Here is a 14,647-nt window from a genome sequence, read left to right as displayed (position 1 = left end):
TTTTTTCATGACTGTGCTCTCCATTGCCACACTGAATCACATGTGTTTGCCAGGAGCATTTTCCTCTTCTTAAGTTTAGCGTAAACATCAGATAAATTCCTTGTCATAGCAGAGCAGACATCTAAGGGAGAAAAAGTAAAAATGTGAAGGGGAATCATTTCTGCCTGGAAATCAACAGACTTGCTTCTCTTGGCTGTTTGGAGCTGGAGATCTTATGACAATGTGGCCAGCTGAGAATCAGAGGATCTTTCTCTAGTCCCAGGAATTAGTCTTGGTCAAATCTCTCAACATCTTTAAACCTCAGTTTCTTCACCTGTAACATGAAGAGTTGGACGAGTCTTTTTGAGTCTTTTTGAGTGCATCACCCAGATGCACTTGACCAAGACCAGAGAGAATTTTTAGTTGTCTTCTTCTGCATCAACATTATTATCCATATCACCCCTTTTAGACATATCGAATGTCTACTTTTGCATGACACTGATAAAACAGGTTCCATACCAAATCGCTGTTCATTGGGATAACAAATCTATCGTTAATTGTGTAGAGGTAAGTATAGAGATGGGCCCTGCTGGAAACAGCAATCAATGGGCCAAAAAGTCTTGCTTTATTTTACAGCGAGACTGTGGAATCACTCCCTAATACACCAGAATGCTTAAGTACTTAGAAAGTATGAAATAAATGGGAGCCTTGTATCCATGGTTACGAGCTAATAAGGATATGATTTTTAAAATTTTTTTAATGATGCCATTTGCCTGCTATGGGGCTGTTCTCTGGTGAGTAAACAGCAGATGTATTCAAGGCCGCTTTCATTACTTTAATAAATATTTACTCAGTGCCTACCACTTGCTGCACGATAACAGTGATCTACTCTAAGAGCATTTATATTCTAGTAGGGTGTCACAGACAATAAACAAAAAGAGAATCTTGAGGTGATCACTAAAGTTACATATACGTCAAACTTTTTTCATTCTGGACTAGTATTCACCCTTTCCCTTCTTTGACTGTGTACCAGAAGTCTAATCATGGACTTGAAAACCCAGAAAGAATGGGTCCCAAGTTTCTTCTTGCAACACCCCTGTTTCAAAGACATAGAGTTTATCATCTGAGAGTATGTCTCTTTAAGACTAAGTTCCTATGAATAAGCATTATTTCATCACTTTCTTGAGAGGACCGATGATATTATGAAGGGGAAAAAATATCATATGGGATTTATACTTGAAATCATGTTTCCACTCTAATTGTGTTATTTAATGTGGTGTGATTTGGGGAAAGTCAGTTACTCCTTCAGAGACAGTGGTAATAATACCCTGAAAAGCATTCCATAGAGATTAAATGAAACAAAGTATGAGAAACTGCTTTGTAAATTGCAAAGCAATCTATTTCAGCTCATTTTTTCTAATAATATTTTCATTTATCCAATCCTTTTTCACTCTAACAAACGTGCCTAGACTTTTATCATTTATTCAACAATAGTAATGGGTCAAAATGGTTGAATATTAGAAATTTCATATGGTTCAACTAAATTAATAAGCCATCACAATATTTAATTTGGTTATAATTACAGTTAAATTTTTCATGATGCCTTATCATGTGCCAGGCACTTTCTAGGCATCTGACATGTATTCACTCATTTAATCCTCACAACAATACCATGGAGACAAAACTATTAACCTCTATTGTATGGATGAAGAACATTATAGGTTATATAATTGACCAACTCACACAGCTGGTACCCAGGCAGTCCACCTCCAAAATCTCTTTTAGGGATCCATTAGAGGTTGTTACGCTTACATTGTAAAAGGATCACCCTGGTTCCTGGTTGGCGAATGGATCAGAGGGGACTAAGGAAGAAATCACATGGCTCCTGAAATCATCCAGGCAAGCAATTCTGAATACAGGATTTCCTTCCTTTTTAAGGCTGAATAATATTCCATTGTATAGATGCCCCTGATTTTCTTCATCCTTTCACACACGGGTGCACAATTAGGTAGTTTCCATCTCTTGGTTATTGTGAATAATATTGCAGTGCATTTTGTCAAATGATTTCCTGGCACTTAGTGAGTTTGAAAAAATTCTTATACACATTAGTTACTGTAATGAATTACCTTTCTAAATGTCTAAAGTTATATATTTGTCATTCTACAGAAATACCTTGCCTAATCATGATTTGTGTCCTTATCAGTTCATGAATGATCTAAGATTTTTGTACAAAAAATTGTTATAATGTCTTTTTTTGCATGTATTCAGGAACCTTGCATAATATGGGTATTCCCTGATTCTTGATTTTTAGTAGAGTTTTCTAGTAAGCCTTTAGGATAGGAAGCATCTTCGTAGATGTGAGGCAGAAAGCAGAAAAATAATAAAGTGATTGTTATATTTAATTATATCAAAAGAAAACTGTCATTTTGCTAAATTGTTTTTACACAGCCTTTGCTTATTTGTAAGAGTGACACATATCATTTTATTAATGAAAAGAAAATTCAATAAACCATTTTAACATAAAACAATATCTATTGAGAACTTATATGAAAATTTTAGCAATATGCTGTCACCAATTTCCTCATCTGCAAAATGGAGATAGATAATACCATCTTCCTTATGGGTTGCTGTGAGAATACTCAAGAGTAATGTATGTAAAAGGCTTATCAACATGTGGGTTGGAAAGTTATGCCCCATTCATTTTTCCACCGGGATGATGACAGCTTTTTTAATGCTTGAAGTCTGTAGTTTTCAAAATACGTTCTACTCTTGTAAAGTGAATCCTTTTTACAAATTCTTTGTAGAGTTAGATGATCCCTTTGGAATACAAATTCAGGCTTCCATGTGTGTGCGTGTGTGTGTATGTATACGCACATCTCTCAAATAATACTCCAAGGCTTATAATGAAAAGCTACCTTCCCCACTCTTGACTCTGGTTCCAAAAACAACTTCTTTAATTTTCTGGTTTAAAATCTATATTTCTAAATTAGCTACTCATACAGCTTTTTCATTGTTCAGCTTGTGACTATTTATAGTTTATTTCTTCTCTTAAAAAAATCAGCATGAAGAGTTCTTACCTATGTTAAAAACATAATTCCCCTTGCCCAATATAACTATTTAATGAATTAGGATAAATCAAAATTCAATGTCTACTGTTTTATGACATCAGTGTTTACCATTTTATAGCATATGAATCTTATCCAGAGATGTGGTACGTCAGATAGTATGAATACATTTTCTTTCTCACTTTTTCCTTTGACTTTTTAAATGGTAAAATTCTCTAGTTTCTTTTTTGTCTTCCTGTGGATTCATCACTGGTTCGTCTCCTTCCACCAGAAAAATTAAATCTCTTCTCATTATCTTCTGATGCATGAGACAATTCATGGGCTTCAGGTTTTGCTTGGTGACATCCCTCTTGGGCTTGAACATATACACAGTCCCACATATAAACAGTATGTCTGGAAGGATAGAGGAGGAAAGGATGTTTATCCCTGTGCAAAATTACCGGGAGACAGTAGTAGAGTGAGAATATTTGAAGTTTTCCTATACGTGCACCTATGACGTAGGCCTCCCTCCCTCCAGATTTTTGAAATTAAAATTGCGTTATATCCTTATCTACTGGCTTGGAACAGCAAGCTGTAGAGAAATGTGAATATATGATCCAATTTTTTAACGAAATTAAGAACAGCAGACACACAAAAAATTTAGAATTCTAAATATGGGCACATCATTCTATGAGGCTATGTAAAGGTGGGGAAAGGAATGAAGAACAGCTGTTCAACATCTAGCTACCTGTACAGTCTAGGGGTCCACGGAAAGCCGCGCCTCCAGCCACGCCCCTGGAGCTGATTTCCTCCCCCAGTGAAGTCTGCCTGAATTATTCCAGCCACACCCCCGCCTCTTCCCGCCCCTGGAACTGGACTCAGCCCACAACGTTGGGGCCCGCCTCCGCCCACAGCCTGGTCCCTGCTCATTGCCCTGCCTGCACCCTTATTCCCGCCCATAGAACTGCCTTTCCAGCCTGCTGTCACTCACAGCCTTGTCCTCGCCCACAGCCCGCCCCTAGAACTGGTTCCCACACACAGCCACGCCCCTAGATTTTGTCCCTGTCCCTGATGCTGACCCAGCCTGCTTTCCAGCTTCTCACTCACTCTAGAAACTAGACACCTCCCCCGAGGCTGGGGTGCGCGGCCTCGCCCCACCCGCGCCCTCAACCCGCAGCCCCCAAACGTTCATCCTCTCCGAACGCCCGCCGGAGACTGGAACCGGAAGCGCGGGCGGCGCTGTGGATAGAGCCGGCGTTCTGCGCGGTGTGTTCCGTCTTCTCGGCGCGGACCGCATTCCCGTGGACGTTCGCCCTCAGCGGGCGGGCACAGTGAGCGGCCGGCGGTCCCGGCTCCACTTGCGGTCCAGGGAAGGGCCTGGGCCACGGGCAGCCCCGTCAGGGCCCAGCGTCCCTCCGTCCTCCCGGAGCCCCGTTTCCCCTGGGCTGTTTGCACAGGGCCCCAGAGGATGCTGTTCCTCCTGGCTCCGGGCGCCGCCGTCCCCTTCTCAAAGTCGCCGTCACCGTCCTCCGAGTGATTTTGTCCCCAGGGGGCTTTAGCCGCTTCTGGAGGCGATGTTTGGGTTGTTACTAATGAGTGCGCTCCTGGCATCTAGAGGGAGAGGCAGGAATGCTGCTCAGCATCCTCCAGGGCACAGGAAGGCACGAGAGAGTATTATCCGGCCCCAAATGTCAGTTGTGCCGAGGTTGGAATTCTGCCCCAGGGTCTGAAAATCTCCGGAGCCCTGAATGAAGTGTGGAAATTGTTGACAAGTCAGCGAGTCACTTACAGGGTCCCTAAATGACAAGTTTGTTTAAAGGGTCCAGAGTCACCAAAAAATCTCTGTCCAGCCAAGTGAGTTGAGTGACTCAAGTGCACACAGTCGAAGCTGCTTTCTCCCATCTCGGGGAGCAGCAGGTGGCTGGATAGGAATCGGGAAAATCCAGCCACAGACAATAGTTACAGTTAAATAAGTAAATACAAAAAAAAGAAAAATGAATGGGGTTGGCCTTTCCATCCAACACCCTATAAAAGGCCTCAAAAGCTTGTTTGCACTTTTTTTCCCCCCTCAGACATGTAAAGCATCCGTGGAGCTCAAGTTTGAGGTGAAACCAGGCTCAGGGTCCACCTGTCCTCTCTGATCCATGGATTTCTGTGTGACCAGGTGAGTATCCTGTGGACCTGGTACCAACAGGTTCCAGCAGCCTCCGCTGTGCAGAAGACCTGCTAATGAGCTTTCCTGGGCTCAGGTTGTCACCACCTGGAGTCACTGAGGGTGAAGGTATCTTGAGAAAAATTATTGATGTTTGATGGATGGAAAGATGGTAAGCTGTGTGTGGTTCTGTGTGGTAAATATTTCAATAAGTACAGTTATATGCAAATAAAAACACATGAAACAAACCTAAATAACTGCAAATGTGTATTATAGTAGAAAATATAGATTTACTTGCATTGCATAATACTCAAAAGTCAGAATTTATATATAATATAAATACAGAAATGTTTTGCGTGTGTATGTAGTATTAGAAGACATTCCATGAAATATTAGCAGGGATACTCAGCAACATTCCTTAGACCCATTCAATTTGATTTCTAAAGTCCTATAAATCCTCCACATAAATTTGAAATAAAGGAGCATTCAGGGAAAAAGATGATTTGAACTTCTTTGTATTAATAACAAATTAAAAATTGAATTTGCCAGTAGCCAGATTTATTTTGAGCATTTTTTTCTTTATGACATTTCAAATCATTTGGAGGAGTACTAAGCAACACTGTAGATTGAAGGGAAGGGCGCTAGTCTCCAAAAAGACTGTCCTCTCTACCTTGCCTTCTAAAAGGAATTAACTTTGTTTCTGAAACTTTTCTGAAATAACGGTCTGGTGATTCACGTTGCAGAGAATATTGTTAAGTAATTTTGTATTTTCTTGTTGGCCTCTACTAATTGTGTGTGTATGTGTGTGTGCCTTTTTCATTCTAGCTTTCCTGTGATGTTCTTGAGGGGAATGTGTGCTTGTCATGCAATTGATAGTCTCTGTATAATAAATGGTGACCAACCATCCTCGTTTATTCAGGACAGTGGGGTTTTCCAGGACACAGGATGTTTAGTGTTCAAACCAGGGCAGTCCTAGACAAACCGGGATGGTTCCTCATCTCATGAGCCAGGCCCTGGGACACATGCATGGGGACCTGGAGAACCAGAGAGATCTTGTCCCACCTTCATGGAATTTATATTGTATTTGGGAATTTGGATTTTGAAAAGTTAATGATGAGAGTGATGTGGGAGTTTGGCACAAGGGGAATCAACCTGAGGGGGCAGAGAAGCCCTCTTGAGAAGGACTGATATTTAGCTTGAGAGCTGGAGTTGGGACTGGATTTAGCTGGTCGGAGGGTTAGACTGGAGTGAGAGTGTGGGATTGTGTTCAAGAGAGCGTTTCAGGCAGACGGACCGCATGAGGACACCCCTGAAGCAGAGAGCCTGGTGTGTCCATGAACTGAGAAGAATGGTGGCTGAGCCGAGTCAACACAAGGGGAGGGGTGTGAGCCACACCAGCGAGGGGGGACAGGCAGGACCAGATCAAGGGTGACTTGGGACTCTGTTCTAAGACCAGTGGGAACACTCTGGAGAGATGCGATTAGAAGGATGATAAGATTAGTGTTTGGTCTAAGCATGTGGGTTAAAATGGACTTCATGGTTAAGAATGAAGACTTAATAGGCAAGATGAGAGGTGTTGGGAATAAGATTAGGAATAAGATGATTGTTCCCTAGGCCTGAGTGATGGCTGTGGAGTAGGAAAGAAGTAGAAAGAAAAGACCATGGAGTGTAGAACCGAGAGAACATAAAGGTACTTTCTTGCCTGCATGTATCAGATGGCACAGGGCACTGACTGTATTCGCTGCTCTCCGTGCAGACCTGCAGGCGCCCTCTCACCCAGGTCTGTGAGTTCACCCCTCTTTGCCACTCACAGGCCCACCCTCCACATCCTAAAAGAAGTCAGGCCTTACTTGTGAGAGGGTTTTCTCAAACGGGAGACACCTAGGAGAGCCCCTGTAGGCATCAGAGCAGCCCCTTCGGCATCTCCATCACCTTCCTCCCTTCCCCTCTCTCGCTTTCCACACCCAGAATGACCCCTTCTCAGTATTCCATATCCCCATGATCTTCCTCCCCCAGACTTGAGAAGGATGTGGCAGCCACTGTGGTGGACATCAACTGCACCTTCCACTCTGACCCCCGCAGTTCTCGGTCTGGACAAAGAGTGACTCTACTGGGAGCTGAGCCATGAGACTCAGCGCGTCACCCACCTGGGCTCCTTCACCCTGGACTGGGTCAGCCTCTATGTCAGTGGTGAGGGGCTGTGCTACAGCCACGCTGTCTCTCCCAGTTTGAGTTCTGTGTTCCCTCCATTGCTCCAAAGTGAGCTATGATCCATCAGTCTATCCTCCTGGTCTGGGTTCAGTCTTCTCATCACTGTGTGATCACTGGGTCCAGCCACCTTCCATCTCATTGCCTTCCCCCTGAACACCCCTCCACTTATCCCCTCTGCTTTCCCCTCTGCTTTTCCCACAAAGGTCCCTACATCCTTCCTCTCCCTTAATGTTATATGTTCACCCCAACTCTTGCTCAGCTCCTCTCGCCTTCTCTCCACAGGTTACACCTATGTAGCCGTGGCCCGGACTACCAACAGTGAGTATTCCTGGCCCTGATCTCCTGTGTCCCGTCTGCATTTGGGGTTTGGGAACACTTGTTCTCCTTCACCTGCTGTCCTTGGTGAGGGAAGGACCTGGAAGGGCCCTAATTCATCCCTTCTCTCCCTCCCGGGTTCTGGTGGAGAGTCCCAGCCCAGTGTGAGAAAGCCTTAGACACAGACATGTTCTCCACCACATTCTGACCCCACATGGTTTTCACTTTAATTCTCCTAAAGCCCCGCCCTTGGTCCTCATTTTCCAGGTATCCCATCCATATGCCCATTTTTCTGCCTATCTGTCTCTCCTCCGAGTTCAGTCATTCTTGTTCACCTATCTCTCTCTCTTGGGCTCCTCTCATCCACAGGCTTGCTCATCCCTCTGCTCACATAGTCACCCGTCCCCTCACTCTCATTTATGCTTCACCTGTGAATGGTGGTCCTGAGACAGCCAGTGCTGGAGCCCGTGTGAGCCAGGGGGATCCTCCCACTCTGTCCCTCACTGTTGACAGACTCATCCACAGCTCCCGAGCCGGCCAACACGTCCCTGCATACTTGATCACCACCTGTGCCACCAGAAGCCACCACAGGTATCTGGGGGCCCCTTTACCTTCCCAAGAGAAGCTCTTTGGCTCCACTTCCCATGAGCCAGGTGTGATCCAGGAGCTGGGAAGCCAGGGTGTGAAATTCTGTATTTAGGGCAATCATGCTGATCACAAAGATTATACCAACGATTCAGTCTAAGGCCAGCCATCAGAGAGCCCCTAGTCTTGTGAGATTAACACACTATTATAATACAATGTGGGATATTTCGGGGAGAGGCACCTGGCATAATTTGGAGGGGAAGAGCTTGCTAGAGAAAGTTTCACCAGAATGAAGTCTTTAAGTATGAGTAAGAGGGACCCTGGCAATTAGAGGATGAAGGGTTTTCCTGGCAGAGAGGATTCCATGAGCAAAGGCTCTGGCCAGAAACAACATGCCGTATGGGGAGAATTGAAATGAATTTGGGTTGCACGAAGCATAATGTTTAACTCGCAGTAGATGGATAAAATGAGACTGAAAGGTCAGCAGGAGCCAGATTGAGTAGAGCCTTGAGTGCCAGGTCAAGAAGGTTGAACTAAACACTGAAGGCCATAGGGAGCCATGGGTGGTACTAGAGCAGTGGTGGCCCTAGTGAGGTATTCATTTCAGAAAGATTCTTCTAGTAGTCCATGTAGAACATCCTTTAGACAGAGCATCCAGTGAGCCTGCTGGAGTGTTGGTCCGGGTGAAGGAAGTTAAGACCTGAGCTAGGACAGGGATGGAGAGAGGGAGTGTAGGTGAGGACCAGTGTGCAAGGTGAATGGGTGTTACTGGGAGGGAGGAGGAGCTGAGCAGATATGCTGGTTCTGACTTGGGTGACCACACGAGTGGGTGGTGGTGCCACTGGGACAGAAGACGACAGATTATAATGAGTGCAGGACTCTGGTCTGGTCTCAGGCCAGCTTTCAAAGATGGACATCGCTCTCCCTCTCATCTTGTGGCTTTGGGGCACAACCTGAAGACCCGCACAGTCAACGTCACCATCTCCACCCTCCGGTATTCATCACACATGAGCAACGACTAGGCCACGTTCAACTTCACTGAGAGGGTCCTGCAGAGCCTGGTGAGACACTGGTCCCAGCAGCTCCTCATGGGTTAAATCCCACCCAGCCCCTCCCCCAACCCCTGTCCCTCCTGCTCCTCCTCCTCCTCCTCCTTCCTCCCCAGCTGGATCATTGTTCAAGAAGAGAAGCCTGAGCCCCTTCTACTCAAGTTGCAGACTGGTCTCCCTCAGGTGAGACCCTCCCCTGAGAATTTGCCCCTAATGACCACTTTTGTGACCACCCCTCTCTGTCTCCCCACTGTCCTCTCATTTTGTCCTTCCTGTTCTGGCCCCCAACCCCAGAGTTTTCAGGACTTCTCTCTAGAATCCCCACATCCCTCTCTCCCCATGCCTGAGAAGGATGTGGCAGCCACCTGTGTGGACGCTGTCTGCACCCACCACCCTGACCCCGTGGGCCACCATGCCTCTGTGCTGGGAGCTGAGTGTCTCCACCTGTCTGCTCTTCCTCTCGGTGGCTCCAGGCTCTGCAGCGCAGAGTTTATCCATCAAGAGAGAGCACCAGCTACTTTTCCGCATCATCAGCTGGAACCTCAGCAACTCGGAGCCCTCATCCTCGGAGTACACCACCCTGTTGAGAGATACCCAAGACCAGGTTGGGTCTCCCTCTCCCGTCTCTCCTTGCCCTGAGGTCACCATCATTCCTCCATCTGACTTTCATCTGTTATGTGATTGTTTCAACCCTTCACTTTCCCTGCATGTCTGCATTCTCTCAGTGTCCAGAGGTGATGTCCTAGCTGCCTTCCCCATTTCTCACATGGGTAAACTGAAGCTCAGAAAGGGGAGTATTGTGCCTAAAGTCACACAGTGAGTTAGAGGCAGAGCAAGGATTTGAAGTCAGGTCTCCCTTGCCCCAAGGTCTGTGATCTTTCACTGGCTCCAGTGGCCCCCTGGGTCCACGGGAGACCTCCATCTCACCCACTCTCCATAACGTTTGTTCTAGGTCACCAAGCTCTGCAGAGGCAGCCAGCTTTGAGACATATTCCACTCCTGCCTGGTCACCGACTTGATGTATGTTGAGGAGATTGGAAGCATTGGCTGAGTTGGTGGCTGATGACTCTGAGCTCCCGTGACACATCACTGATCTGGAAGTCACTTACATCGTGCACATTCTCCCCCACATCCTTGCCAGCTAATCCTAACATCCCCTTGCATAGGTTTTCGGGGGATGAGAAAAGCATTAAAATTTGGGGCCACCAATCTCCAGCATCCTGCTCCTCCTCATCTTCTGGAGACTTTCAACAAATATCAGCAGTCTAACTGTGCTCTCCAATAGTGGAGCCACTAACCACATGGGGCAATTTAAATTTTTTATACACTTATTAGGATACGATTCACATTTTATGTGTGGGGAGGAGTGTATTTTTTAGATTTTTCTATATACAATATCTTCTCATCTGCAAAACAAATAGTTTTACCTATTCCCTTCCAATCTGGGTTTCTTTTAGTCCTTTTTCTTGCCTAATTGCCCTCATTAGAACCTCTAGTACCTGTGATTAACATACGAGATATGGGAAGACATCATTGTCTTGTCCCTGGTTTTAGGGGGAAATTTTCAGTCTTTCACCATTGAATATGGTGTTGGCCGTGGGTTTTTCATCGATGCTGTTTATAGGTTGAGAAAGATTTTTTCTATTCCTAATTTGTTGAGTGTTTTCTTTTTTAGACATGAAGGGTGTTGTATTTTGTGAAATTCTTTTCTGTATATGTGGTCGAGATTGCGTGGTATTGGCCCTTATTCTATTAATATGTTGTATTACATAGTGAAGTTTTCAGATCTTAAGCCAACCCTTCAACTAGAGGTGAGAGATTAAGATGTTCTCAAGTCTTTCCTGGGCGTGCCACAGCCATGAGCCCTTGTGGCCTTCTAGATGCCCGCAAATACACTGGAGCTTTTCAAAGCCCCCTGTGGAGATCTCATTCCCCCAATTTTTTTTCTAAGTTTTTGGCTCACCTCTTGCCTGCCTCAGCTGGTATCACTCTCTCAGGCAATTACAATAGAAAACAATTAGCCCTGAATATTTTTAGCAAGTGCCCTGGGGGCAGACTTTCCTCCCTGGGCAAGCTCTGACTCAAGTAACATCAAGCCCTGAACATGGGGCTTTTTCGGGAAGCTGCCAGGAAGGTCAGCTAGTGACAGTTCGATGGGGATGGGTCTTTTCAGAGCTCCAAACCCATTATGGCTGCTGGGCTGCTGGTTGTCTCAACTACCATGGTTCTGAGACTGATGGTTTTCAAAGTTATAGAGGATATTGTGAGAGCAGGATGGGAAGAGTGCACGTTAATGCCACAAATTTTCCTCCCCTTATCAAGATTCCACCATGTTTCTTCACTAAACCCTCCTCAGATTCGTACAAGCCGTTGATTAATTTCTAGACTTCTGAAAAGTTTATTTTGACCATTTTTACCAGTGTTCTCATTGTTTTTATGCATTTCTGCATTTGCAGAAGTCCTTTCTCAAATGTTTCAAAAATGTTCTCCCTGTGGTTATTTATTTATAAATTAATTACTTAAAATTAAATTACATGAGAAATTCAGTTCCTCATTCACACACACTAGCCACATTTTAAGTGCTTGATAACAACATGGGGCTAATAATGAGTGTATTTGGTAGTGCAGACAAATGTTTACATTATTGTAGAAAGTTATCTTGGACAGGTCCCAGAAACAGGGAATCTAGAATCAGGGTAGAATTCTAGACACCCTTGTTCATCCATTGTGCCCTTCCACGTCTATCCCTCACAATATCCACACTGGAGTCGACTCCCTGTGTATCTTGCCGCCTTGGCACAGAAACTGGACAGAGTTGCCATCTAGGAGGAATTCCTGCAGCTGACCAAGAATGGACCCAGATGCAGAACTTGACCCTGGACAGGAAGAGTGTCCTTGGGGATGGTAAGGCTCCCTGGTCATTGGGAAAGGAAGTGAGGCCTTTCTGGGGACTCTGGATGCCTGGGGCTGAGAGAGTATTGAACTGTCTCAGGCTGGCAGGAGGTGGCATAGTCCCCCAGTCTTTACCCACCATTGAGAGAGAGAAAAGGACACCAGTGTAATATAAGAGGCCGTCACCTTCTCCTAGACAGCTCTGTGACCTCAAGCTAGTCACCTCCCCTCTCTGGACTTTTGTTTCCTTATCTCTTCACTGAAAGCCACTGGGCCAGATGGTCAGTGAGGGCCTCCAGCTGTGTGTGAAACAGACTTACAGGATTGGGGGTCATGTGGTTTCTGATCCACAGGCTATAGTTTACCAAGTCCCGCTCTAGATGAGCAGCAATGCACTAGAACTTTCTGCAGTGGTGGAATGTTCTATATCTGTGGTCTCCAGTGCATAGATACATGTGGATTTTGAGTACTCGAAGGATGTTATTGTGACTGGTCTTTATTGTTACTGATTTTTAATGTTACTGAGGTACTAGATTTTTTTATTTTATTTAACTAAAATTAATGTTAATTCAAAAAGAGACTTGTTGGTGCTCCATATCAGACAGCACACGTCTAAGAGTTTGTCTGGATAGAGGTACAAGTAGGGGGACCTGCACCCCTCCCCCCATGCCCACTGGGTGCTGTGTGTCTTACCCTCCTGGAGTTTATGTTGTAGCTGGCAATAACAAGAATAGAGAATAGAAACTTATCATTTATTTGATGTGAAGAAACTCATACTTGGAGGCGGTAATCAGAGAAGACTTCCTGCAGGATATTACATTGTAGGTTAATCCTAGAAAATGAATATTAAGCAAGTAGATAAAGGAGAAGGGGATGATGTGTTTCCAGGCTTGGAAGAACACTTTTGAGTGGGATTTTACAAATTTAGAGAGATCCCATAGGCTTGCCAACTGTGATGACCCATTCTCCCCCCGACCCTCATAAGAAAGTCCAGCCCAAATTCAGTCCTCTCTGCCCAGAGGTATGAATTTGGTTTAATTTATTACACTTTTGTTCTGTGATAATGGTCTTGGATTTTGTAGCAAAGTGTGCTCACTTTTTAGAGATGGAAACTAAAATTGCGTGAAACATCATGATGTCTACTTGACTTTAATATTTCATTGAAAACGTGGGATGAATCAAGGGTGGCAAGTGTTAATTTATACATTGATGAAATATTGTTTTAATTGGATGTTATATACATTGTTAAATCTAGATGATGGATGTTTATGAGACTTTTCTCTTTATTTTTCTGTGTCTAAAAAGTTTTATTAAAAAGAGTGAAACACACTCACATGCATTCTCCATTTCATTCACTTCCAGAATATTCTCCCAATAGAGATGACACATTGACTGAGAAGCCTGGTAAACCTGCAGGAAGCCCCAGTCCATGGTAGGGGACGAGTATGTTGATGCTGTGTCTCATCGAAGAGAACCGTGCGCACAGTGTCTTGGATGATGAAGAATTTTGGCAAACCCTTGTCAAGGAGGGTTGAGGCACAGTGGGTTCACCAGGAGCCCTTGGGCGATGACAGGACGTGACTCACCCAACCACTTGTCTCCCCAGACCTCCCCTTCTGGGCCCTTATCCTCATCTGCTTGGCGGCACTCCTGGTGCTCATCAGAGGCCTGATCTGCTGTCTCCTAGTAAGCCATGACGTGTTGCTTGTCTTCTTCTTCTTGCGTTGTAAGAGCTCTTTATATATTATAAATACACATCCTTTGCTAGGGATATGATTTGCAGATGTTTTGTCCCAGTCTGTGCATGGCTTGCCTTCTCCTTCACCACATGAGTCATTGGGGAAATGTAAGTGACAGTCATCATGAGATTCCACCACACTTGAGAATGGCTAAAATTAAAAAAACTGACTATAGCAAGTGTTGTTGAAGATGTCAAGTCACTGAAACTCTCATCGAGTGCTGGTGAAAAATAGCTTGGCTGCATCTTTAATAATTACATACGTCTACCCAGCCATTCCTCTCCTAGGAATCCATCTAATGGAAATAAACACATATGTCTATACACAGACTTGTACACACATGTCGATAACAACCTATTTATAGTAGACAAAAACGGAAAACAACACAAATGTCCATCTACTGGTGAACGGATACACAAAGTGTGGTATATTCCCACAGTGGAATACTATTCATTCATAAAAAGGAATGAATTTTTTTTCTTTTTTAATTATTTTATTGAAATTATAATGGGTTTTACATTGTGTAATTTTGGGTGTTCATTATTGTATGTGAATTTCTGTATAGACTGCATCGTGCTTACCACCAGTAGTCTGACTTTTATCCATACCATGCACATGTACCCCTTTAACCCTTTCACTCAACCCCCAGCCCCCTTCCCCTCTGGTAAGCACTAATTTGTT

Source organism: Diceros bicornis (genome assembly GCF_020826845.1).
Source record: "Diceros bicornis minor isolate mBicDic1 chromosome 30 unlocalized genomic scaffold, mDicBic1.mat.cur SUPER_30_unloc_4, whole genome shotgun sequence".
Taxonomy (NCBI): domain Eukaryota; kingdom Metazoa; phylum Chordata; class Mammalia; order Perissodactyla; family Rhinocerotidae; genus Diceros; species Diceros bicornis.
This window is presented reverse-complemented; position numbering follows the sequence as displayed.